Below are 26,236 nucleotides of genomic sequence, written 5' to 3'. Positions count from 1 at the left end.
AAGGGAAACACTTAAATATTTACAGAGGGGATAAATATTCAAAAGCACACAAGTGACTAAAGCATAAAGTGACAGCCTAAATCTCAGTGAAAGTTAACAGGATTTAGGCTACTAAGTGTCTAGGTCACTTTTGAAACTGGAATGAGGCTCCTAGGTCATTCAGGCACTCTTGAAAATTTTACCCACCATCTAATGCTATTACTGCACTATTTAAAGGAGCCACAAATAGCAATGGCAAAATGAAACAGACTTTAAAAACAATTTTTTAGAAACCCCTAATGCTTAAGAAGAAATGCAGGAATAAGAAAATTAACTTGGAGGTATAAACTGGAACTATGTCCTTGTCTAATTCCTTTCCAACTTTGAAATATCTTACTTCCACGTTTGCTCTAGTTATTTGGAAATTGTACTATTCGATTCACAGTCCAATAGACATCTTACCCTGCGTTTCACTCTCTGAGACAATATCTACCCTTTATTCTCCTCACCATAGGAACTGTAGACTTTGCTTCTTCTCCTAGCAAAGGGTGTTCCCTGGCTAATATCCCATCCTGTTCTCTCCAAAGTTTTGGTTCTGCTTCCATTGAAATCAATAGAACAAACAATCTTGAGCTCAATGGGAGCAGGAACAGGCCCTGAAACAGCTCTTAGAATATGCATCCTAAGTTTCCATGGTAACAACATGTTTTCCACATAAAATTCCCAGGCACCTGCCCATTCAACCTTATACTAACGATGAAAGAAATGTTTAATTCAAGCTGTAAACGTTCAAAGAAACCCTCTTAATTCTTGAGACTGCTTGGGGATTTGTTTTTTCTCAGGGGAGTGAGCTGACCAAAACTTGAGCTGCCTGAAAACTGTCTGCCCATGTGCCAGGAAGATGTTTGTAGCACTGTAGGATAATGGATTCCTAAGGCGGTAATGTTATACAGCATGTAAAAATGCATGAAAGGTGTCTACAGATATGCTACTTTAGAAGGTCAGTCATAATTAAATATTGGCAAAATATCTTTCTGATCAATGCAAAATGTCTGCAACAGAATGTAAACAGTTAAATTCAGCCCTAAAAAACAGCCAGTCTAGAGTAACTATTTTGCAATGTTTTTATATGTAGCTCAAACTAAAAAAACATTTCAAAAGTAAAATCAAAGGGCCAGATGAATCCCAACTATAACTTTATTACATGTAATGGAATTTTAGTCGTGATTAGTTTGACCCCAAAGCTGGTATATTTGCATACCTAAGGTGAGATCTTTACTCCTGCTCTGGCCCCCTTACATTGGGTAAAAGCACCAGAACTATGTAAAGCAGCCCTCAAAGATCTGCATCTGACCAGGGAAGGATTTCCTCAGCACAGACACTGCAGAAAATAGTTGTAAGGTTGCCTCTTAAGGACCCCCTAGCGAGCCCAGGCAATGGAATGGAGGCAGTATGACCATCTCAGGGGTGGGACAGCAGTCCTCAGCATTGTGGAGATTTTGGATAGCACTGCAGCCCATAGGGCAACCTGAGGCCCTAACATAACATAACTCTGACAGGACCCTGGAACTGTCTAAGGGCTTGTCTACACTGGCAATTAATTGCGCTGCAACTTTCTCGCTCAGGGTTGGAAAAAACACTCCCCTGAGTGCAGCAAGTTGCAGTGCTGTAAAGTGCCAGTGTAAACAGTGCCCCAGCGCTGGGAGCCGAGCCCCTCGTTGAGGTGGTTTTTTTAGAGCACTCTCCCAGTGCTGCGCCCACACAAGGACTGGGAATGTGCAAAGGTGACTTGAAGCTGGTGAGGGGAGCCATGCAGCCCAGCATTTCATCCTTAGTCTAAAAACAAAATTCAGTCACAAACTGTTATAATAGCTTGTACTTAATAACTTTCATTCTGAATTCTATTTTATTGTTATGAATATTAGACCTGCTTGTCCTTCTCACATAAGTAGACCCTTTGACTTCAATATAAGTAATTTCTTCAGCAGTGAAATACAGTCACTTCTCGACTGGAGTGTAGGAATCAGGCAGACAATCTGCACAGAGCATGGAAAATTCTATTTTGGCCAATGACACAAACTCACATTAACCTCTATTTCCATGAAAAGGGCCTGGTATGGCAACCCCTATTCGCAATGAGCAGCATTTACACAGGTATTCCATTGTCTTCAACGGGATAAGGGTTACAGAAGCGAGCCCTTAATATCTACACAGAACAAACACAGCCTGAGTTACTAAGCTCTTGGACAAAAGATCCAGACCCAATGAACTGCATGAAACTCAATTTATCTACTTTAGAAGAGTGAAGGATTGAATTGACCTTGGTAGGATTTGATCTGCTTATTCCAGAGAGTCTAAATATTGGTGTCGTAATAATTAGGCCCACTGTCAAGGCTGTAGACCCAAAATGTTTCTTGCAAGAGAGAAGGTATCTGTTTGCCACACTCTCAATGTATTCTTAAAATAAAAAAGGTGTTCTAGTGTGTTTATTTTTTCAAAAATAATGTCCTCAGCTCCTGCCAATATAAGCAATACTAAGAGATCTGCATGTGCAAAGCAGAAAAGCATATTATTGTGGAAACATCCTAAGATGTTATTATGGAACAAGTGAATAAGGAAAACGTAAGGAAAATACCTTGACAGACTCATTTAAGTATTGGGTGAATAATGTAGTATCCTTCTTTAAAGGATACATTAGGGCACATCGCTCGCCTGCGCCGCTTCTCGCCGCCCCCATTGGCCCGGGACGGCGAAACGCGGCCAGTGGGGGCCGCGATCGGCCGAACCTGCCGCGTCAGCAGGTAAATAAACTGGCCCGGCCCGCCAGGGTGCTTACCCTGGCGAGCTGCGTGCCGAACGTTGCCGACCCCTGCATTAGGGCCTAAAATAATGTAGTGTCTCATGAATATGCATGAAACTTTAAGTGTACGCTGAGTTTTGGCAGCATGCACGCTGTTGAAATTTACCAACCTGAAGATATAAAAACACCTCAAGTCCACCTGGAATTCAAACACCGGTGCTAGTCAGCTGTTCTCTGCTTGGAAACAGTGTTTCTAGGGGCCTTTGCTCTTTTGGACAGGCAATTCACAGGAGCAGCCACTACAGCTGACAGAGTTCATGACCTCAGTGAGCTAACATCCAGACTGAAGAGCAGATGTAGGTGCTCAGAGGCTCCCCATTTTCTGCATGGGCTGAACTTACAGCTGGTATGATTCAGACAGAGTGATGATTGCAGAACACAGTTGTCTGCTTTGCAGCTGCCACCCAGAGCTGGCCTTTCATTCTCTTTAGTGTGTGCAGTGAGTTTGAAAATATTTTTTGGCCCTGTTAAGCACCAATTTATTTATAATAGATCAGTGGTAAGTAGTATTAGAGTCTAACTGGAAAACATTGTGTAAAACGGCAGTTCTTTTGCTAAAAAGAAAATGTGTTAGAACACCTGCTTTTCGCAGTATCTTGGTCAGATCCCTAATATACATTTCATTATCAAACATCAGATTCGACCTAGGTGCTGTATTCCTTGTGTATTCAAAATTCCAACTGAGTTCAATGGAGGGTGAAGCTCCTATTCCCAAAATGCTTTTTAAAAATGGTTTGGAGACAGTACGGCCTCATTTGCACTGGTCAGTTAAATTGTGTTAACATGGTTTTAATAGGAGGCTGGTTTAAATCATGAAAACTGTGTTTAGGTCTGCTGCTGGTGATGATTTATTTAGACTAGATGCTACTCGAAACAATGTTTATTTAGATGTCTGCGTCAGAAATATAAAACTGTTCACAGTTCCTCCTCAAATAGGGTTTGTCTACACTTGAAACATTATAGCTATGCCACTGTTGCACTTCAGTGTAGACACTATTTACTCTGACAGGAGGGATTCTCCCATTGGCGTAGGTAATCCATCTCCATGAGAGGTGGTAGTTAGGTTGACGGAAAAATCCTGGGGTTAGGTCAGTTTAACTCAGGGTGTGGATTTTTCACAATCCTTAGCAATGTAGGTGGGTCAGTCTAACTTTTTAATGTAAACCAGGCCATTGACTCAAACAACCCATTACAGCCCAGTTCAGCAGTCTGCCACTATTTAACACAACTGCTCTAATTTCAAAGGGACATAAGCATGTGCTTGCTTGGAAGTTTAAACAAGTGCTTTGATGGATGTGGATGGACTTAAATGCTTTGCTGAGTTGGGGCCTGAAAGCTTAAATGAACAAGTTTTACTGCACAGCATTTGTCTTGTTGTCTGAGCCAACTTTAGCTGGTAATATTCCAGAGAGGTTTTTTTCTTCAAGTGGCCGAGCAAACGTTCTTATAAAAACTGCATATCATTGGAAGACATTATTTTTGCCTAGCATACAATCATTAAGGCCAGATCCTCAAAGGAATTTAGGCACCTAATTTCTTTTTAAATCAATGGGAGTTAGGTGACTAAATCCCTTTGAGGATCTGGGCTGAAGTTGGGATTTTTTCCCTCCTTTAATTTAGATTTTATGATTTTCATATAAAAGAGACATACAATTACATAAACATGAACACCGAAACAAATATAAAATGACAGAGAAGGTAAATCTAGGTAAGCCTCAGTCTTGCAAAGATCTATGCATATGCTTAAGTTTTTGCAGGCTCGGGGCTCTGATTTACTAAATAAAGACATTCTACAGATGTTGAGGGGAAAGAGGTAGTTTTCAACTGGAGATTTTCTTGAGTCGTGACTTTAACATCAGGTTTGGTGATGGAAAGTTAACTAGTGCATGTGAAAAATATAGTGTAGACAAGGCATACTGGTCCAGATCCTCAAAGGTATTTACGCATCTAATTCCAATTGAAATCAGTTGGCATTAGGTACCTAAATACCATTGAGAATCTGGGCCACTGCCTTTTAATATGTGCTAAGCTGGTCAACTCAAAGTCTGAGGGGCCCAGGCTTAAACTCAACCAGAAGTAGTTAAAGTATGTGCTGCCTAGTGTGTATTAGACTTTTCTTATATTCTAACATCACACCACTAAATCTTTTCTACACATGGCCCAGTCAAGTCAGAGTCAGGGAGAGGGACAGGGATAGAGGGACAGGGATGAAGAGAGCTGTTTCTTCATGACACATGCCTTAGCTGAGGTTGCCTGTAAGAAGTGTATGACCTCTTCTGTCCCAAGAAAAAGAACTCATGTGCATTTTGTAAATTAACACATTTAACTAGAAAATACCTTGGCTCTGAGTCCTTGATTTCTGCTCCTAATACAAAACTAACCTACAAGGCCCTGCAATTTGCTACTGCTCAGCAAAGGAGCAACAATTTACAACTTATGTTTTATATCCATTACAATAAGTAGTAATAAAATGCTTTTATATATCAAAATACTGTCTTTTGAAAGTATATTTAAAAATATGAAAAATACAAACTGAGACAAGCACAAACCAAGCTATGAGGATTAATGGAAAACTTGTAACAAGCTACAGCAGCACGAGTAACTCTGTAGTATGCTGCAAGTCCAATCTTTTATTCTTAATAGTATATGTAGAACTTACAGGCCCTAGTCAGGGGTCAGGTCCCCTCTGTGCTAGGTGCTGTACAAACATAAAACTAGAAGGTGGTCTAAAATGAGACAAGTGTATACATGAAACAGCAAGGGAAAACAAGGTCACCGTGAGACAATTATGATGGCATACTAAACAGCTGTCACAGATTTAATTTGATGTATTATTTCACATCTCATCAGATGAGCATAATTTTCTGTAACAAAAATATTTGTATTATTATCCAAACATAATCCTGTTAGAATGATAAATGAAACAAGCACACTTGGTTGGTTTCTCTGACATTCAAGGAAATTTTCAGGTTGTTCCTATTTGCCTTATTGAAAATTAGGTTTCTTTGACAAATATTAAATCCTATCAAGAGACATTATAAAAGGTAGTCGTGTGAAACCTCTAGTTATTTCTCCTTCAGTGAAGCCAAGGCAAATGATACTCTTTTAATCTCTTCAGCACAATTGTGACAGAATTTGGAGCCAGCCCAGCCTTCCTGTTTCAGATTTAGAAGATCCCAGCGGAGGAGGAAATCATTCCTGAAATCTACAAACTCTTTTTGTTACCAACAAGGGGCCTGATCCTGTAAGGTGCTCAGCACCTTTGACTCCTATTTAAGTCATAGTGAGTTGTAATTGCTCAATGATTTGCAGGGTTGGGCCCAAATATTTGAGCCACAAGATTACCCTCTACTTCATCCTTGGTAGGGGGCAGTGAAGGCAGTTGTATAAAGTCTAATTTTGCAGTATACAACTGCTTGACATTACATACAATAGGAAGAAGAGTCTGCCAGACCTTAGTAGCTCACAAAATGTTTGAAGGATAGAGGGTACCCAAAATTAATACAATTTCTAGCAAACAGCTTATTTTAGTCTTTTGTTTTTCTATGTCCTATTTACTGATAAATGGAATCTACGTTAAAATCAGGCAAAGTTTGATCCCAGACACACACATATGGTTATCTTTACTCACATGAGTACCCCAACTGAAGTCAAAGGATCCGCTCACATGAGTAAAGTCAAGCAGACGAGAGGCATCTGAGTTTTCAGGACTGGGGCCTGAAATTATACAATATAGTGGCTGTCTTGTCTGCTATACAGCAAAGAAATCCTAAGATCAAAGAGCTGGTCACACAAAGTGGATAGAGACTGTCCATGCCACCTCTGCTGGGGGTAATTCTACTGGGGGGAGGGGGAGTCCCCATCAGTCGATGGGCATCTCTCCACATAGCTGCAGTGCAAGGGGTAGGTAAGGTGACTGGCTAAAATGAAATGTGCTCCAGCAATCCCCAATCAGCATATGCAGGCCATAGCTAGTTGGCAGTTAAGAACAGGCCCATCAGGTTGCCCAATCTTTACCAGGGCTGAGACCAGGAGTGAATATGGATGCTTCTTTTTGAATAAAATTATTCTGTCTTTTTCAAAAACTAAAACTCCTTGGGGTATCATTTAAAGTTTCTTGTTAGTACCACATGTAAGGCATCATCAGGATTTTCTCTGGTCAAGTAATGAAAAAGTTTATTTTCAAATAAACAGTTCAATGTCTGACAGGGAAAATACTGGATACTTTACTTGCAGAGTACTAATTGATCATATACAGAACTGCTTGAATAATAGATTATTTCACCATTTTTTTCTATTTACAAAAAATGCCCCCACATTCTCAGATATGTGCAACAACTAATCCAACCAGCTGTAAGCAGGAATGACAACCTACCTTGTTAATGTGGGGGAGAAGGTAGGGATCTAATGGATTCATACACCGCCCTTCCTCTCTGGAGAACAGAATTAAAATATGATTGACCTGAAAATGAGTGTGTTCATCCCAGTCTAGTCCATAAAAAAACATCTGTGCATCTTACAAAACCACCACATTAACTTGGCAAAACTGGTACAATTAGTGGTCTTGCTTTTAGAGACGTGCCACGCTGAAACAGCCAACGAGCTGCAGGCTAGAATTAAGGTACCTTAGTATGTCTATAGGTGGCATCTTGCTCAGACCATGCCTATGTGATAATTTATTCTGTTTATTGACACATGGAGCTTGTTTTCAGAGAGTAATAGAAATGTAGTAAACAACATCCTGGGCCAGATTTTCAATTGGTGTATATTGGTATAGCTCCATGGAGCTCAGTGGAACTATGCCAATATATATATTGGCAGCAGATCTTACTCCGTTTTTCCATTTTAGTAGTTCCTTCTGCCATCTTTTTAACTATAACTTGTATTGTAGTTGAAAAGACATACTGTCTAGTAGTAAGAGCATGGGACTTGAAGTCAGAAATGCTAGTTTCTATTCCCAGCTGTGTCATGGACTTTGAACAGTGACCGTGAACAAATAATTTTGTTTGTTTTCCTATGCCCCTAGGGCCCTAGTCAATAAGGTGAGTTCATGTGCCTGACCTTAAGCATGAAAGTAGCCCTATTGACTTCAGTGTGTTCAGAGTGTATTTACAGTGGATAAATTTGTGTATCTGGACGATTGTTAGACTAGAAGGATGGTGATATTACCAAACTGAACGCAATACTGAAAGTATGATTAGCAACACCATTATATAAGTTTTCAATGATCTACCATTATATAAACTTCTCCACTGTGAACACAGCAAAGCTGTACCTTAAAAAAACAAACAAACAAACAAAAACCCTGCACTCATGAATATAATGAAGTTGTGCATCAACTTTTGCTTTTTCACCCAACATTAGAACCAATTTCTTCAGTTATCCGGTGGTTACTGCCTATGACAATAATGATTTCTTGTTGCAATTTGATGCACGATGGCAGTATGTCATACTGCAGCATTCAGGAAATCTAGAGAAAGTCATGTGTTTCACTATAGCACATGATGCTAACATTACATTTTGAAAGGTGCCAATTGCGATAACTGTTTGCTTCATAGAGGGAAATTACAAGGCCAATGACCTGCAAAAATGTCTGCAGTTGGGGAAAAAATGAACAAGAGGTGCATGGGGGAGAGGAGAATGAAATGTTAAAGAAAATAAGTGAAACATGAAAAGGAAATTGTGCACTAAATTCTTTAAATAGGCTAAGTATGCAAATATACACATAAAACATCATGCCTCATTTAAAAAAAACTAAACAAAGATCTGTATCAAAAAGAACAAAAATCATGCACACAAACACATTGTGCAGTTTTATTTTAGATGTAAAAAGGCAGTAATAAGGAAAGCTTTGAAGTGAATAAGCAAACATGGCATTTAGAGCTAAAGATTAAAATCCATGTAATCATCAACCATAAAAATACATATGAAAAGAATTTGGAGACAAGTAAACTTTCTTTTCAATCAGAAAAACATTGCATAAACATAAATATAGAGATACTGCATGAAATAATAGCCATTTAATGTATTCAGTCAACAAAAACAAAGCAATAAAATTGACATAATTTCCCAGCAGGTGGCAGTGAAGATAGTGTACTCTTCTGCAATCTATCACAGCATCCTTCTGCAATGTTCATAAAGACCGATAGTTTTACACATTGGAAGGATTCCCTCCCTCCCCCTAAAAGTCCTTAGTGCAAGAGCTCAGCTGATGACTGGGAGACAATAGGGGCTGAGCAGGAAATATCAAGTATTACTTATTTGTCAGCTAACACTGGTCTGCTCAGAAGGAGTAACCCCTATAAAATGGGAGAAGCAAGCCAAATAACACAGAATTGGGAATTCTACTATTGCTTTCACTGCATCAAATTTTACTGTCAAAAAACTGCAGAGAATTTATGGTGTGACTGTAGTTATACAGTTTAATCTACCTTTCTTTTAAAGTCTTGTCTGGGATTTATGTTAATAACTATCCTATTCATTTCTAAAACCATAAGCAAAACATTTTTTTTTAACAGGACTGCTGACAAAACCCCTTTCAGACCTTTAGATTAGGAAATATTGTGTTGTCCTGCAGAGGCACGGTCTGATGGATAGATGCTGTAGAGGCTTACCAGCCATCCTGATTTGTATGCAGTATTTCTGTCCTCATTCTGAAACTCCTGTATCATGCCAGGGATTATGATTGTTCTGAGACTTCTGCTCCCTAGGATAGGTAGACAGAGAAGTATTGGAAAGAGCTAGAGTGAGACACAGTTGTAAAGGAACAGCTGGAGGGACCAGACATAAACAACAAAACGGGGGAAAGACAATCCCTAAGGCCTCAGTGAAATATTTGAAAGACATCCTCTGTCCCTGGAACTCTGGATGGCATCACGTTTGTATTTTTCCTTGTTCTATTACTATGTCAGTGAAACTAATGGTCAACCTTTCAATAATACAGAAGAGATGACTAGCTGACTACTATATTGCTTTCTAAATCACTCTTCATCAATATTTGTCTACTGTATGCTTCAAAATATACTGAATACTTAAAAATCCCATTAGATGATATGATCTGTTGTAAGGGAGCCTCATTCACTTTTACTTCCTTGCATTTTAAACTCTTTATTAAAAAGAAGTCTGTCCAGACCTCCCATAAACCAAATCTTTTATACTTTAAAACTGATTTACGGGTTATTCTATGTTGTACAGAATGGGGATAGGGACACACTCTTTGTCCTAATTTATTAGTAATGTGTTGGTTTCTGCTGTCTCTTATGATAGCCTACTTTAATGAGAGAAATGTAGGTGGTACCCCTTTCTACTTGTGCCTTGAATACATCCCAATTTTCACAGTAGAATTTCCTGAGCTGTAATTAAACCCAATTATCTTTCTTCTATGCCATATTCACTGAAAGTCTGTATGGTAGCAGGAGTGCGTCTCAGGATTCCTGCCTGAGAATTCACACAGGAAACTAAAGATAATCCTACACAACAGAGAAGCTAAGATTTTTTTTTTAATGCTATGTTTTTTAGAGAGACAAGGTGGGTGAGGCAATATCTTTTATTGGACCAACTTCTGTTAGTGAAAGAGACAAGCTTTAGAGTTACACAGAGCTCTTCTTCAGGTCTGGGAAAGGTACTAAGGCCAGGTCTGCACTAGGAAATTAGGTTCATATAACCGTGTTGCTCAGGGGTGTGAAAAATCACTCTCAGGGAGGTGTAGTACCTATTCTGATGGGAGAATCGCTTCCATTGGCATAGGTAGCATCTTCACTGAAGCACTACAGTGGTGGTGCTGCAGCATATTAAGTGTAGACCTGCCTTCAGAGTGTCACAGCTAAATAAAAGTTGGAACAAATTGTTTGTTTAGCATAAATAGTTAACGCATATTCTAAGACCATTCAAGGTGAAGACCCCCATTAACACCCCTCCAGTCATAGGACAAGAAAGGGGTGTGAGTGGTCTCTTAAGATATGTGTTAACTACTTTATGCTAAACAATCTGTTACACCTCATATTTAGCTGTGAGACTTTGTCATGGTCTACACTAGAAAATTAAATTGGCTTAACTACATCACTCAGGGCAGTGAAAAATCCACACCTCTGAGCGACGTAGTTAAACCAACCTAATCCACAGTGCACACAGCGCTAGGTTGATGGAAGAATTCTTCTGTTGACATAGCAACCACCTCTCAGGCTATGTCTACACTGGCACTTTTGTCGGTAAAACTTTTGTCGGTCAGGGGTGAAAACCCTCCCTTCCCCCCACCGACAAAAGTTCCATCAACAAAAGCGCCAGTGTGGACAGCGCTATAGGGTGGTTTAATTATGTTCTCTCCTGCCGGCATAGAGTGGCTACATGGGAGACCTTTCAGTGGCACAGCTGCAGCAGTACAGCTGCCGTAAGGTCTGCAGTATAGACATAGCCTCAGTGAGGTAGATTACCTATGCTGATGGGAGAACCCCATTGTGTCGCTGTGGCATTTCAAGTTTAGACAAGCCCTCTGAGTACTTCACCCAGACTGAACAGCTCTGTGTAGCTCGAAAGCTTCTCTCTCTCACTGACAGCAGTTGGTCTAATAAAATATATTACCTCACCCACCTTGTCTGTCTAATATCCTGGGACCAACACAGCTACAGCAATACTGCAAACAACATGTTTATTAGATGTGAACATTGTAGAAAATAACCAGGTATACTGGCAAAAAGTAATATGAATCACAGCATAAACCAGTGAAAATGGTCACCACTCAGGGTGCCTAGCTGGGGAAAAACAAAAAACCGATCTCACCACACAGGCAAAATATTGTACAACATTGCCAGAAAAGTCTGTAAAATTCAGCTTTTTGAGACCTACTGCTAAGTCGTGCTTCAAACGGAAGTTTGGTACGTGTGTATGTAGTAAGATACTGTATATACATTATATTCAAAAAATTACGTTAAAGAAACATTAAGGTTGCAAAGTCAAGCACCCAAAAGCTAGGAAATGCTAGAATTAAGGAAGTATTTCTTCACACAATGCACAGTCAACTTGTGTAACTCTTTTCCAGAGAATGTTGTGAAGGCCAAGACTATAACAGTGTTAAAAAAAGAACTAGATACATTCATGGAGGATAGGTCTATCAATGGCCAGGTCCGCCGATGGGGAGGAAGCAAATGAGGCAATTGCCCAGGAGCCCAGGCAATTTAAAAGTGCCCAGGGACCCCCAGCCACCACCGCCGGTAGTGCAGTGGAGCTAAGGCAGGCTTCCTTCCCGCCCTCACTCTGCACCACTTCCGGAAGCGGCCAAAACAGCCCTATGGCCCCAGGGAGGTGAGGGATCTCTGCACGCTGCCCCTGCCCCCAATCCCAACTCCGCAGCTCCTGTTGGCCAGGAACTGTGGCGCCTGGGCCCCCCACCTAGGAGCCGCTGCCATAAGGGTGTGCCGGTCGCTTTCGGGAACTGCCCGAGGTAAGCGCCGACCCCCTGAACCCCTCCTGCACCCCAACCCCCTGCCCTAGCCCAAAGCCCGCACCTGAACTCCCTCCCAGAGCCTGACCCCGCTCCCCCCCACCCAAACTCCCACCCTGAGCCTGCACCCTGCACTCCCTCCCACACCCAAAGTCCCTCCCAGAGCCCAAGCCTGCACCCCCTCCTGCACCCCAGCCCCCCACCTGGTGAAAGTGAGTGAGAGTGGGGGAGAGCGAGCAACAGGGGGTGGGATGGAGTGAGCAGAGGCGGGGCCTCAGAGAAGGGGCAGGACAGGGGCATGGCCTCAGGGGGTGGGGCAAGGGTCTTTGGATTTGCGCAGTTAGACAGTTGGCAACCCTACCGGGCAGGCATGTGAAAGTTCTGGCCATGCTGGAAGAGCGCGCCAAGCAATGCAGCTGGCAGGTCGCTGGGCATCAGCCAGCGCAGGCGCAGCAGTGTCCAAATGTCAGGCGGACCGCGTGGGCGTGGCTTGTGCGTGCATGGGGGCCCATTGACTGTTCTGCCCTGGGGCCCGGGATTGCTGTCATCAAGCCTGTTAATGGCTATTAGTCAGGATGGGCAGGGATGGTGTCCTTAGCCTCTGTTTGCCAGGGGATGGATCACTTAATGATTACCTATTCTGTTCTTTCCCTCTGAAGCACCTGGCATTGGCCACTGTTGGAAGACAGAATACTGGGCTAGATGGACCATTGGTCTGACCCAATATTGCCATTCTTATGTTCTATGTGGACCTGCCACTAAATGGGGATAGGGACACACACTGTTAGTGGGTTTCACAGCTCTTTGTTCGATTGCAAAGGAATGTTCAGCTCAGGAAAACGGCTCGGTTCCAATCTCTAGTGTTTATTGATCCTCTGCGCCTGTCTCCTGCAACCTCTTCTTATCCCCTTCTACTCCATTCCCCCACTTCCAGGCTCCGAGCCTCAGTACTCCCCTTCCCCCTGCTGATTCCCGTGAAGTGAGGGAGCATATCCGCCACTCAAACTAGGCAGGAGGTGGGTAGGGTGACCAGATCAGAGATATAAAATATAGGGACGTGGGAGGGCTGGCAGGGGTCGCCGAGCAAAAAAAAAAAGGGGGGAGATAAAAAAAAAAAAAAAGGAGTTTCAAAGGGGCCGGGAGCATTAGCAGGCCCCGGCCGCACGCATTGCCCTCCCTGCGGAGCCTCCCAGCCCACCCCGGCCACATGCGGTGCGCGGTGGGTCCGGGCGGGGGCAGCGCAGAGCGGGCAGGGGCTGGGTGGGCGGCGCGGGGGCATGGGCCGAATCCCCGCTGCTGCCGGGGAACCCCGCGCCTCTCCCTCCCGCTCGCGGCTGCGGCTCCTTCCCGGCAGGACGCGCCTCCCGCCGCCCCGGGCACATGCAGCACGCGTCCCCCGCACCTAGTCTCCCTCCCGCTGGGAAGGAGCTGCTGGAGCGCAGCCAAGCGGGAGAGGTGCGGGGCTCCCCACCGGCTGCAGGACGCGGACCGCATGTGCCCGGGGCGGGCCGGGGGGCGGAAGGGAGAGGCGCAGGGCTCCCGGCAGCAGCGAGGATTCAGCCCACGCCCCCGCGCCGCCCACCTGGCGCTTGCCCGCTCCGCGCTGCCCCCACCCGGACCCACCGTGCTGCCCCGTGGGCTGCAGGGCTGGAGCAGCCTCCACGCTGCGCTCCTGGCCCCGGGCCCCCGTGTGCAGCAGCCCGGGGGCTGGGCGGGAGCCCTCTGGCGCGGCAGGGGGCTCAGCTCTGAGCCCCCCATCTCCCTCCCTTGCCAGCCCCCCTTTGCCTGCCCACCCGCCCGGTGCCCAGGTGCCAGAGTTGACTCACCACCCCCCTCCCTTCAGGCTTGCGCCACCATGAAGCTGCAAGCCTGGGAGGGAAGAGGAATGCCGCGTGGTTGGGGGAAGAGGCAGGGCCAGGGCGGGGATTTGGGGAGGGAGCCAATAGGGGAAGGAGGGGGCGGAGCCGAGGTGAGGGGGGGCGAGAGTCCCTCCGGGAGGGCAAAATTTCTTGTTTGTCCAGTGTCCCGACCAAACATCGGTCGGGACGTGGGACAAAGAAGCAAATATCGGGACAGTCCCAATAAGATCAGGACGTCTGGTCACCCTAGAGGTGGGAGACAAGCCTGCTTTCTGCAACCTCCTACCCCCAACAACTGTCTTCAGCAATTCCCAAAATCAGATCCACTTACCAGGGGCCTCCTCTCCTGTTTGTGCTTTGTCAAGATCCGACTGCTGTGACTGGCTAGGCTCCTCTGGGGTAGAAAAGAGCTCCTGACTGCATGCATCTCTGGCCTCTAAGTCATCCTCTGCCTCTGGTTCCCCCTCCCCGTCTTCATCCAAGATTGCCTCCTCCTGGCTTGGTTCACTCTTGACTGGCAACCAAGCCAACAAAGTATCCACAGGGGACTTCGCAGTGGAGGTGGGGTCACCATTGCGTATTGCATCCAGCTCTTTGTAGAACCGGCAGCTCGTAGGCGCAGCACCAGGGTGGCGGTTTGCCTCCCACGCCTTGTGGTAGGCATTCCGCAGCTACCACACTTTGACCCTGCACTGCAATGTGTCCCGGTCATGGCCCTTTTCTATCCTGCATCATGAAATCTGTCTGTAGGTATCATAATTCCCGTGGCTGGAGTGCAGCTGTGACTGCACTGCCTCTTCTCCCCAAATGCTGATGAGATCCAGCAGCTTGGTATTGCTCCAAGCGGAGGATCGCCTGGTGCGTAGAGCAGGCATAGCCACCTAGAAAGATGCGCGGAGACCACTGCACACATCATCGAGCAAACAGGAAGGGGACTTTCAAATTTTCAAAGAAATGTATGGGGTGGGGCTGACGGTTGGTCACCTGAGGACAGGGCAGTAGAGTTCAAACCGATGGCCAGAGAGGTGAGAATAGGCATTGTGGGACACTTCCCGGAGGCCAATCACAGCGCTGTAATCACCATGGTGTCTACACTGGCACCGCAGCACTGTAGCCACAACGCAGAAAGCTCTACGCCTCTCGCCAAGGTGGTTTTTTTAGAGCGCTGCATCTGCGCAGTTTCTGCGCACTAAGTGGCTTGGCAGTGTGTACACCTCATGAGTTACAGCACTCAAAGCTGCTTTACTGGACACAAACTTGCCAGTGTAGACAGGGCCTAAAGTTCTGAGTTTCTGCAAATTGCAAATAAAAATTGTACATAATGAGTGTTTTGAATATCTGCTCCTAATCTCTATGTTCATCCTCCCTCCAGGCTCTCCTTCCCATTTCCCAGATAAATATTCTAACTGTAATCTTCAACTCTTCTCTCACCGCCCCACATATCCAATCTCTTACATCCTGATCGTTCTTCCTCTTTTAAACCTTCACCTTTCCCCACTGCTAAAACTTTTCTTCACACCTTGGTCATCTCTCACCTGGGTCATGCTGATTCTCTTTCTGTTTCTTTATAACTCCCAAGTGTGTCCAAAAGGACACTGTTAAAATAATCTTTCTCTCCTACTGCTCAAATGCATTACTCTCTGATTGAATCCTTCATTGCCTTCCTATATTTTACTGCTTGAGATGCAAGTTCTTCACTGTGTTTTATGAGGCCCTAATCAGCTTAGCCCCCACCTACATACCTGTCCTAAAATAATGGTTTCACACAGCAACACCCTACTGTTGCCACACAGAAGGTGTGAAATTGAAATGTGAGATCTCTAATCCTACACTTTGCTTAATTTATTATTAAGAGGGGAGGCCACACTGATTATACAGGAGGTTCCAATCAAGTGTTTCTTGTGGTGGTTCCAAGTATGGATCACCAGTCCTTGTCTGTATTCACAAATTCCTTCTCTGCTGAGTTCCAGGATTAATATTATTCTTTCCTTTTAGGGTGCACTGCTAAAGAATATGCCTAGTATAGGCTCTTGAATGCTCTATTTCAGACAAGAATCCAGGATATCATAGAATCATAGAAATGTAAGACTGGAAGGGACTTTGAGAGGTTATCAAGTCCATCCTCCCTGCCCTGAGGCAGGCCCAAGTATACCTAGACCATCCCTGACAGGTATTTGTCTAACCTGTTCTTAAAAACCTCGAATGATGGGGATTTCACAACTTTCCTTGGAAGCCTATTCCACATCTTAACTATACCTATAGTTAGAAAGTTCTTCCTAATATATAACTAAATCTCCCTTTCTGAAGATTAAGTCCATTACTTATTTCCCTGCCTTCAGTGGACATGGAGAACAGTTGATCACTGTCCTCTTTAAAGTAGCCCTTAACCTATTTGTAGACTGTTATCAGGTCCCCCCTCATTCTTTTTCCCCCTCAAGACTAAATATGCCCAGGTTTTTTTTGTAACCTTTCCTCATAAGTCAGGTTTTCTAAACCTTTTATCATTTCTGTTGCTTTCCTCTGGACTCTCTCCAATTTGTCCACATCTTTCTTAAAGTGCAGCTCCCAGAATTGGACACAGTACTCCAGCTGAGGCCTCACCAGTGCCAAAAAGAGCAGGAGAATTACCTCCTGTGTCTTACATATGATGCCTCATGTTAATAAACTCAAAAGTGATATTATATTTTTCCATAACTGCATCATAGTGTTAACTCATATTCAGTTTGTGATCCACTATAACTCCCTGATCTGTTTCATCATCTATTTATCCCCCTTTTTATAGATGTGCATTTAATTTTTGTTCTTTCTAAGTGTAGTATTTGCCCAAGTCTAATTACATCTTGTTGATTTCAGACTAATTCTCCAATTTGTCAAGGTTGTTTTAAATTGTAATCCTCCAAAGTGCTTGCAGCCCCTCCCAGGTTGGTGTCATCCACAGATTTTATAAGCGTACTCTCCACTCCACTATCCAAGTCATTAATGAAAATATTGCCTTGTACTAGACCCAGGACTGGTCCCTGTGGGAGCCACTGGATATGTTCCACAGTCTGACAGCTAACCACTCTCTGAGTACATCTTTCAATCAGTTTTGCACACACCTTATAGCAATTTGATCTAGACCAGAAGGTCCCCAACTTTTTTTGGTGTGTGCCTCTCCCCCCGGTGGAGATTCATGCCCTATATGTGCTCCCCTCCAAGCCCCCAGCCCATGTGAACCTGACAAGACCTTAACAGGGAGTGGGGAGCAGACTAGAGAGGGAGGAGCTGCTCCAGCCCAGGGAGGAGCTGAAGAGCAAGTTTGCCCCGCACTCACCCTGGAGCAGCAGCTCTTGTGTCCCGCTGGGCTGGGCCCAGCTCCCTGGGCTTGAGATCTGGTTTACAGGGTGCCATCACCCTCAGATTTAACCAGGCTGCCCCTCCGCCATAATGAGGAGCGTTGCAACCCTGCACACCTGTTTTGTGTGTTTGTTAACATGGGGCTCTACCCTGCATCAATCAGCTCCTCATACCCCCGACGATCTCGTCACACTCCTCCCTACGTGCCCTATAATTTGAAAACCTATGATCTAGACCACATTTCCCTAATTTGCTTAGGAGAATGTCATATTAGACTGGGTCAAAAGCCTTAGTAAAATCGAGATATATCACATCTACTGCTTCCCCATCCATAAAGCCAGTAACTCTGTCAAAGAAGGAAATTAGGTTGGTTTGGCCTGATTTATTCTTAACTAATCCATGGGGGCTATTCTCTATAAACATGTTATCCTATAGGTGCTTACAAACTGAGTGCTTAATAGTCTGTCCCAGTATCTTTCCAGGCATAGAAGGTAGGCTGACTGGTCTATAATTCTCAGGGTCCTCTTTGTTTCCCTATTTAAAGATTTGATGCTATGTTTGCCCTTCTCCAGTCCTCTGGGACCTCACCTGTCCTCCATGAGTTCTCAAAGATAATCGCTAACATCTTCTAAGATTGCTTCAGCTAGTGCCTTAAGTACCCTAAGGTGAATTTCATCAGGCTCTGCCGACTTTAATACATCTAATTTGTCTAAATATTTTTAACCTATTCTTTTCCTATTCTGGCTTGCAATCCTTCCCCCCTTGTTGTTAATATCAACTGTGTTAAGTATCTGCTCAACATTTACCTTTTTTAGTGAAGACTGAAGCAAAATAGTCATTAAACACCTAAATCTTCTTGATGTCAGTAATTAGCTCTCTTTCCCTGCTAAGTAGAGGACCTATGCTTTCCTTCATCTTTCTCTTGCTCCTAATGTATTTCTAGAAACTCTCCTTATTCTCTTTTTTGTCATTTACTGAATGGAACCCGTTTGTGACTTAACCTTTCTGATTTTGCCCCTACATGCTTGTACTATTCTTTTGTACACATCCCTAGCAATTTGTGCATTTTTCTGCCTTTTCTAGGATTCCTTTTTGATTTTCAGGTCACTAAAGAGCTCCTGATGGAGCTATACTGCCCTCTTACATTCTTTCTATCTTTCCTTCACATTGGCATAGTTTGCTGTTGCACAGTTAATAGTGTCTCCTTGAGAAACTTTCAGTTCTCTTGGACTCCTTTTTCCCTTCACTAATTGCTACATTACAGTCTTCTTCAAATTAATGCAATAAGTGTAAATGTGGATTAAAGTGACCGAGGCATCAAAGTGCGATTGGACTTTTTTGTTTCTTCAGGATCAGTCTAGGTCCATTCCACAGAAAGCGCATGATCCCCTTATCACTCCTCTTAAATATATAGAGCCAGATACTCTATTAAATTTAAGGCTCAGTTATCAAAAAGAGGCTGCAATCTGTCTGCAAATGTCTATCAGGGGAACTCTGCAAGGCACAAGCATGCTTGATGTGGGTCTGCACTTCTCCTTTCCCTACCCTGAGCAGGGACAGATTTCCAATTAGGCACAGTAGGCACGTGCCTGAGAGTGCCGGTGTTTTAGGGGCGCCTAAAAGTTAAAAGTGGGTTAAAAGTTTCATTTTTTACTGAAAACACACTCCTATTGACTTCATTGGCAGCACAAACAGTCCCTTCAATTGTAAACTCATTGCAGCAAGGACCTTGGTATTTCATACTGTGCAAGCAGAGAGCTGGTACTTAACTAAATAATTACTACAAAAAGTTCTTAATCTCCAAGAAGTATTAGGGTCTTGTTGATGATGTCTCCAGATAGTACATTTTATCACTATTAACAAACACTACTGCAATCACACTGGGAATATGTTTGCTTACAGTGTATTTTGCCAAATCTAGCTCATTTACTAGCAATTAGGACATTAACAATTCTGAAATTTGTCAGCTTTACTGCACATTTTGCCAAAATATAAGAGCAGCTCAGAAGATCTGTTCTATTGCTTTTAGAGCAATAATCAGGTTAGGTTCTAAGCCTGTTTGACATCCTTGTTTCTGAACCGTAGATAACCCTGTAATATTTTCAGTATTAAGGATCCTACACTTTCTTTTATATATTAATAACACTGAAATCAACCAGTTGATAACTAAATGTAGCACAGAATTTCTAAACACTATAATTTGAACATGACACCTGTGTGTTCTGTTTTGTTCTTTTGCTTTGTCAACAAAATCATGTGTAATGTAAGATTAATGGTTCTGATAATTGCCTGAGCCACTGTGAAATTTGTTCTTGGTAGTAGAATGTATATGAAAGGATTTTGTGAAGTGTAAGCTATATTTGGAAAATGCTAGTGACAATGTGGCAAAGTGGATTTTTTGTGTTATTGGTTTTTTTAAATCTAGTACAGACTTTAAAAAATCCATTCCTATCTTCTTCAAGGGCCTGATGCTCCAACCCTGATGTCAATGGGAGTTTTACTATTGACTTCAGTGAAAGTAGGATCAGGCCCCAAGTGAATACTGGCTGAGTTCTTGTGGGTATCGTACCATGTATTCAAAACCCATGCGGCCAAATCTTTCTTCTATCCTTTCTAGATTTGTTTGCTTATTAATGCCAAAAGACATTTCCCCCCCAAAAAATTGTTAAATGACCAATAATGAATAAATCATTAATACAGTAGAGCTCCATGCTCTAGTTGTATTTCTCTCAGGAAGAAGTACTATCTATAAAGTTATTGTAAAGCATGTGGGAGACATGCATTCTTGTTGTTTCAGACCAACAGTAGGGACTTTGAAGCATACTGTTAATACCCCATCTCCAGTGGATGTGACCCACAGTTACAATCTATTACGTTCCTGCTGTGTTGCTTTGTATTTAATCACAATCGTTATTGGCATTTCTCCATTGAAACAATACTTCATTTATTCCCCTAAATTTTCATACAAAATTGAATATATAAAACTGTGGCAACATCTTTGATGAGCAACAAATTAAAATTAAGCCTGTATGCAATGCATGTGTGTATCTGTTCAACAGATGCCTCGTTATTGTTTGATGGATGTCTGTGCCAGAAAAGAACTAGAAGCACATTCTATTTTGTTTAGGAAATACTTGACCCTTAAAAGGTTTCTGGTTTTTGATTCATTTAAAAAATGGCAATTTTAGAGTAAACCAATCATTATTTGTCACTGTTAGAATGACAGTGAAAAGGAAGCACAACAGGCCAGATCCATAGTTGGTGTAAATCGGCATAACTCTACTGAAGTCAATCACATCAACAAAGTTGTGCTGATCTACACCAACTAAGTACCTGTGCCAATCTGGAAGACTGGTTATTTGTTTCTGCCAGAGGATGGTGAGAATCAAAGCCAGGCTCATCATTATGCAGTGTTGCTAAATTCCTCAGTCTGATTCCCAAGAACTGTGCCACATATCAGCAAAGTGGAAATAAGCCACATAAGTTTCATCTTGTGGGCCAAACTCTAGTTTCTCACATATATGGGACAGGGATGCTGGAAAAATGTGTATAGTGGGGGTGCTGAGAGCCATTGAACTAAACTGTAAACCCTGTATATGATGGAAACCACTTCAAGCTTGGGGTATGGCAGAGAGGAAGAGAGGGCACAGGGATACACTCCCATCTTGCATATGCACACAACCAGAATCCTGATGAGCGAGCTTTCTGAGCCCAAGCTCATAGGGATTAATGGCATGATCAGCAGCACTAGATACCCCAAAAGCATGTGTCCAGCTAGAACAATGGCCCTGTCTCTCTGTTCTGCACCAGCTAGTGATGCAAGCTGGACGCTAGAGACAAAGCACATTGCATCTCCAATAATGAAGAGCAGGAGTCATTTGTGTATATGCAGAATGCTTGTGGGAATTGCTGTTGATGCAATATCTCTCTGCATGTGCAGCAATACCCTTCTTCACCAATATGACTGTGACAGGTAAAGCCATAACAGAGGCCCCTGTTTCTGTCTTAGCTTTGAAAGATAGCTCGGGATATAAATTTAAAGGAAGGAAGAAATTTGGTCAAGAGCCTGGGAGATAGAATTAATTCTACTGGGTTCTGTTCTTACCTTTGCCACTGATCACTGTGTGACATTGAACAAGTCATTTGCACCTCGAGTTATGCATATGTAATATGAGAACAATAACACCTACATCAGAGAGAAGGTATGTCAAGCTGTCCTGCAGTGGCTCAAGAGCGTGTGTACTGATGTCAGGGCAGACTATTAAGCACCGGGCATAAATCCCAAATTGGCTAGATTTCACCAACCAATTATCAAATGTAAACCCTTCAGGCACTATAACAGCCTTAAAATGGAGGCACAGACAGTCCCTTTGAGTACTCTGATTTGTTTTGCAAGACAGGTAAACCTACCTTTGTGATAGATGATCCCTTACACCAAGAATCACAGCAATATTTGGGTTACTCCCAGTCCCAAAGGATCAGTCTTTTATCCCAGGTCAATTGCACATTAGATCTCACACCAAAGATAATGCTTGTAGCCAATCATATAATAAAATTTCAAAAGGTAATAGAAGCCTCTATAATAAGCAAGCTCTATATGTCCTTTAGGGCTAACCCAGGCTAAGTAGGTGGGGATCCCTTGCTTATGCTTAGAAAGCCTTGCCCCTTGAGGTCCAAGAAGCATAGACATACAGTTCATTCTTGTTAGGGGGTTTTATTCACTTGCAGGACTCCTCTTCCTGGGGGGAAGAGCAGAACAACAATCATTTTTTCTCTTTAATGTTCCACAATAATCAGCCTCGTGTTGATGGGCCTTCCTTGTTGAACAGGACATAATGTCTTTTATTGGAGACCCCTTCACACTAGGCTTGTGTCTGGTGACTCACACAATTACAAAGGCTTACAATACAAATGTTTATATATATCTTACAGTATGGGATACAGATATTATAAGTGAGATTAATGCATGGAGCAACTCACAAACATTCAATAAAATATAAACACTAACACATCCTTAAAATGTCTCTGTCCCAAGGAGCTTGCAAACCTAATGCAGAGACAGTACCAGATAAGAGCTCTTTATTTAATTAGCTTGATCAAATTATATGTATCTAAAGCATCCTAAATAACTGTCATAAGAAATTGCTGTGGTCATTTGTAGCCATAGAAGTGTTCATTGCCAACAATATGCTGAAAGGAAATTAGGTATCAAAGGAACAGAAGGGTACATTCAGAAATTCTTGTCCCATTAGTCTCTATCCTCAATACTTAAGTCTCATTCCTGCACTGCCTTACATGCTGCCTTGTTCAGGTTACCTGCATCCCCAGTCTGTGCACATGGAAGAAAGCAACATCTGTAGGACCACTTCTGCCCCTTCCACACGGGTGAGCCAGGAGCAGGTGGAGCTGTGAATTCCCTCTCTTCCTGTTACCTGGGGTTCTTTCAACCCAAAGCTCTTGGTAACTTTTACTCTGTGCAAGGTGGTGTCAGGAAATAAATCAGGGGAGACACGGCCATCCGACCGATAGATGGCTGGCACAAACAGGACAACACAAGAGTACTTTCACTTAAAGCTAAACTTTACTTAGTCTCAAGCACTTACACACGTCCGCAACAGATTAGTAAAACACCCCCAACCCTTGATAATTACCAAAGCTAAGTGTGGCTCTTGAGTGACACAGCGGCAGGCTTCCGGTGGCCAAATCTTCCATCTGCCGGTGGGGACCGCAAGATGTATTCAGAGGGAGAGTCCAAAAGAGTCCCAAACGAGTCCAACTACCTCAAACTTTCCCAACTTATTGATACATTAGTAATAGAATGACATGTCCCTTAAAGAAAACTTGTTAAGTAAGCAGTTTCAATGGTCAAGCAAGAGGTTCCTTCTGATTATTGATTAACCAGGTGTGGGTTTTTCCAGAGTTTTTAGCCTTGAGACCCCAATAGACATTCCTGGGGCACATCCTGCTCTTTTAAAATGCATGTATCAGCAACTTCAACACAAGTCTTATCAGGAAGGACGCGGGGTCAAGCTGCCCTTTCTGTGGCACCCCAAACCTCCTCCCCTCCTGCCTTGGTCAAGCTTAATAGGTTGCTTTAACAATAAGCCATAGTGGTTTCAGGCACTTTACTGGTTTGCCAAAATCTCCCCTGACATTCCCAGTTCCTTGGCCAGCAGATGTAAAAGAGGAAGTAGTGTATGCCAAGCATGGCGCTGTGAGTGTCTGAGTTACAATCTGATCCCTGGTCAGCTCTTGAGTCAGCATAACCACATGCTGACCCCATTCATTGCTTGTGATGATGCTACATTAAGCCTTTACTAAATTATAACGGAACATATGTATAGAGAGTGAACTCAGATAGAATGAAAAAGCCATTTGTATGGTTAAACCCTGAAGTCTACTCAGGTTTTACTCAGCCCTTATATGTGCAAAACATGCATTAATTTCAATGGGATTTTTGCCTGAGGAAAACCTCAGGACTTGGCCCATAGCAGAGTAGAACTATCCTAAATTGTTTCATTTCCAAATTGTAGTTCTGGTTAAAGTGAACCTTCGTTTATAGAGAAATTCTTCTGTGACATTCTACATGGCTTGAGTAAAGGGAACTGACTGTAACATTTAGACAACAAAATGATTAGCAGTCGTCAGCAAAGTAAGAGTTCATAAAGGACAGATTATGTCAGACAGACATAGTAGCTTTCTTTGACACAAATGCTAGTTTGCTTATTTATAAATGCAGGGAGTATTCCCTTCATCCCTTTCCCTTCCCTATCATCACCTTGGAAGCGAAATTGTGGCATGGATATTTTTTACTAAAATAGCTGAAATGAAAATGCTACCTTCCAATTTTTAGGAAAACAGCTAATTCAAAAGTGGTGTCACCAACCTCCCATGCAAACAGACTTAAGATATTTTAGAACCTGCTTCTTATGATTTTAAAAAACAAATACTCAATTATTGCTTGTTTTGTGTCCTGCTTTAATAGTACACTTTAATGACAAAATGTTATCATTCGGTTGTATGCCTTATTTAAAATTAAGTTCTGTAAATGCTTTGGCAACCATTATATGTAAATACTTTAACATTTCTGTGTGGATTCTGCAATATCTACACATTACTTTGGAACAGCATATGTTATACAAACTGTATACTGTTACAGTCAGTGCCATCAGCTAGAAAGTGTTTGATCCCAGCTCAGTGGTTTGCTAGAGACTGTGTGATCCTAAGGGTTTTTGCAGATTTGCAAGGTTTGAAATAAGGCATTTTACGGAGTGTTTTGTGGAGCCTGCTGAGCAGTTTCCAACAGATTGCCTTCAGTTGATTAGTGAGGTGAATTTATGCAATGTATGGAACCATTTAGTTACCAATTTCTGCACAGGGTTGTAGATAGGCAGCTCCCAGTGACTGTAATAGGAGATACTGATGTGGGTCTGAGGGTAGAATTTAATTCTAAGAAATTTTTAATCCACTATACCATTTAGTCTGATGAATTATGTAGTAGTCTAGTGATTTGATTGGGAGTCAAGAGACCTGGTTTTTGTTCTTGCCTGCAACTCACTTTCTGTGAGACTTTTGTTTAGTCTCTTAGGCTAAAATTTCAATTTAGGTGAATAAGGTGCAGGACAGACCAAAATGTTTTATTCTAACTGCCCCGTGTGGATGCTGCTCGTGCGAACTAAACAGCATTTAGCTTGTGTCAACATAGTCTTCTTCCAACAGGACTACATTAATGCTAACTAGGTACATTTTTAGCTCATGTCTGCAACATCCACATGGGAGAGCGCAACATTTTGGTGTGCTCTGCAGTTCACACCCCCTAGCCCACACTGCATCAGAGTATAGACAAACACTAAAGCTGGGCAGCTAAATTCATGATTAGGCACCCAAATAAGTGGCCTGATGTTCAGAGAGGCTGAGCACCTGTAACTGCCATTTGAGGTAAAGAGTTTTCCCTGAATAAGGAGTACAGACTGACCCCTAATGAAAAAATAATTTGATATGTAGGATCATAGAATCATAGGACTGGAAGGGACCTCAAGAGGTCATCTAGTCCAGTCCCCTGCACTCATGGCAGGACTAAGTATTATCTAGACCATTCTTGACAGGTGTTTGTCTAACCTGCTCTTAAAAATCTCCAATGATGGAGATTCCACAACCTCCCTAGGCAATTTATTCCAGTGCTTAAGCACCCTGATAGTTAGGAAGTTTTTCCTGATGTCCAGCCTAAACCTCCCTTGCTGCAAATTAAGCCCACGACTTCTTGTCCTATCCTCAGAGGTTAAGAAGAAAAATTGTTCTCCCTCCTCCTTGTAACAACCTTTTATGTACTTGAAATATGTACAGAATATTAGCATTATTCTGTATTTTTTTCCCTACACTTTCAAATAACAATTTAGTTATATTAAATATTCACTGCAAAATATTCTGTCAGAGCAACATTGTGGTTGAAAGCTCAGTTGTACCTATGAGGCCTAGTCTACGCTACAGAGTTTTGTCAATGCAACTTACGCTGACAATCAAAAATGGTATAATTAAGCCTATGATTCAGTCACGGAAGACATGAATTCCGTGACTTTACCGGACTTTCGTGACTTCTTCCATTTCAGCTGTCAGCAGCTGAAGCTGGGGCTGTAGGTGGGACTGTGCGCCCCTGTCCTGCTGCAATTGGGGTTGGATGGCTGGAACCAGGACCCTGCAGCCCCTGCCCTGTGGATTGCGGGGGAGAGGGGTGGGCTGCAGCAGGGCTGTGCACCTCTGTCCCTCAGC

This window comes from Terrapene carolina, unplaced genomic scaffold (assembly GCF_002925995.2).
Source record: "Terrapene carolina triunguis isolate 2854851 unplaced genomic scaffold, T_m_triunguis-2.0 Scaffold42, whole genome shotgun sequence".
In the NCBI taxonomy this organism is placed as follows: domain Eukaryota; kingdom Metazoa; phylum Chordata; order Testudines; family Emydidae; genus Terrapene; species Terrapene triunguis.
The sequence above is the reverse complement of the archived record's forward strand: the minus strand, read 5'-3'. Positions refer to the sequence as shown.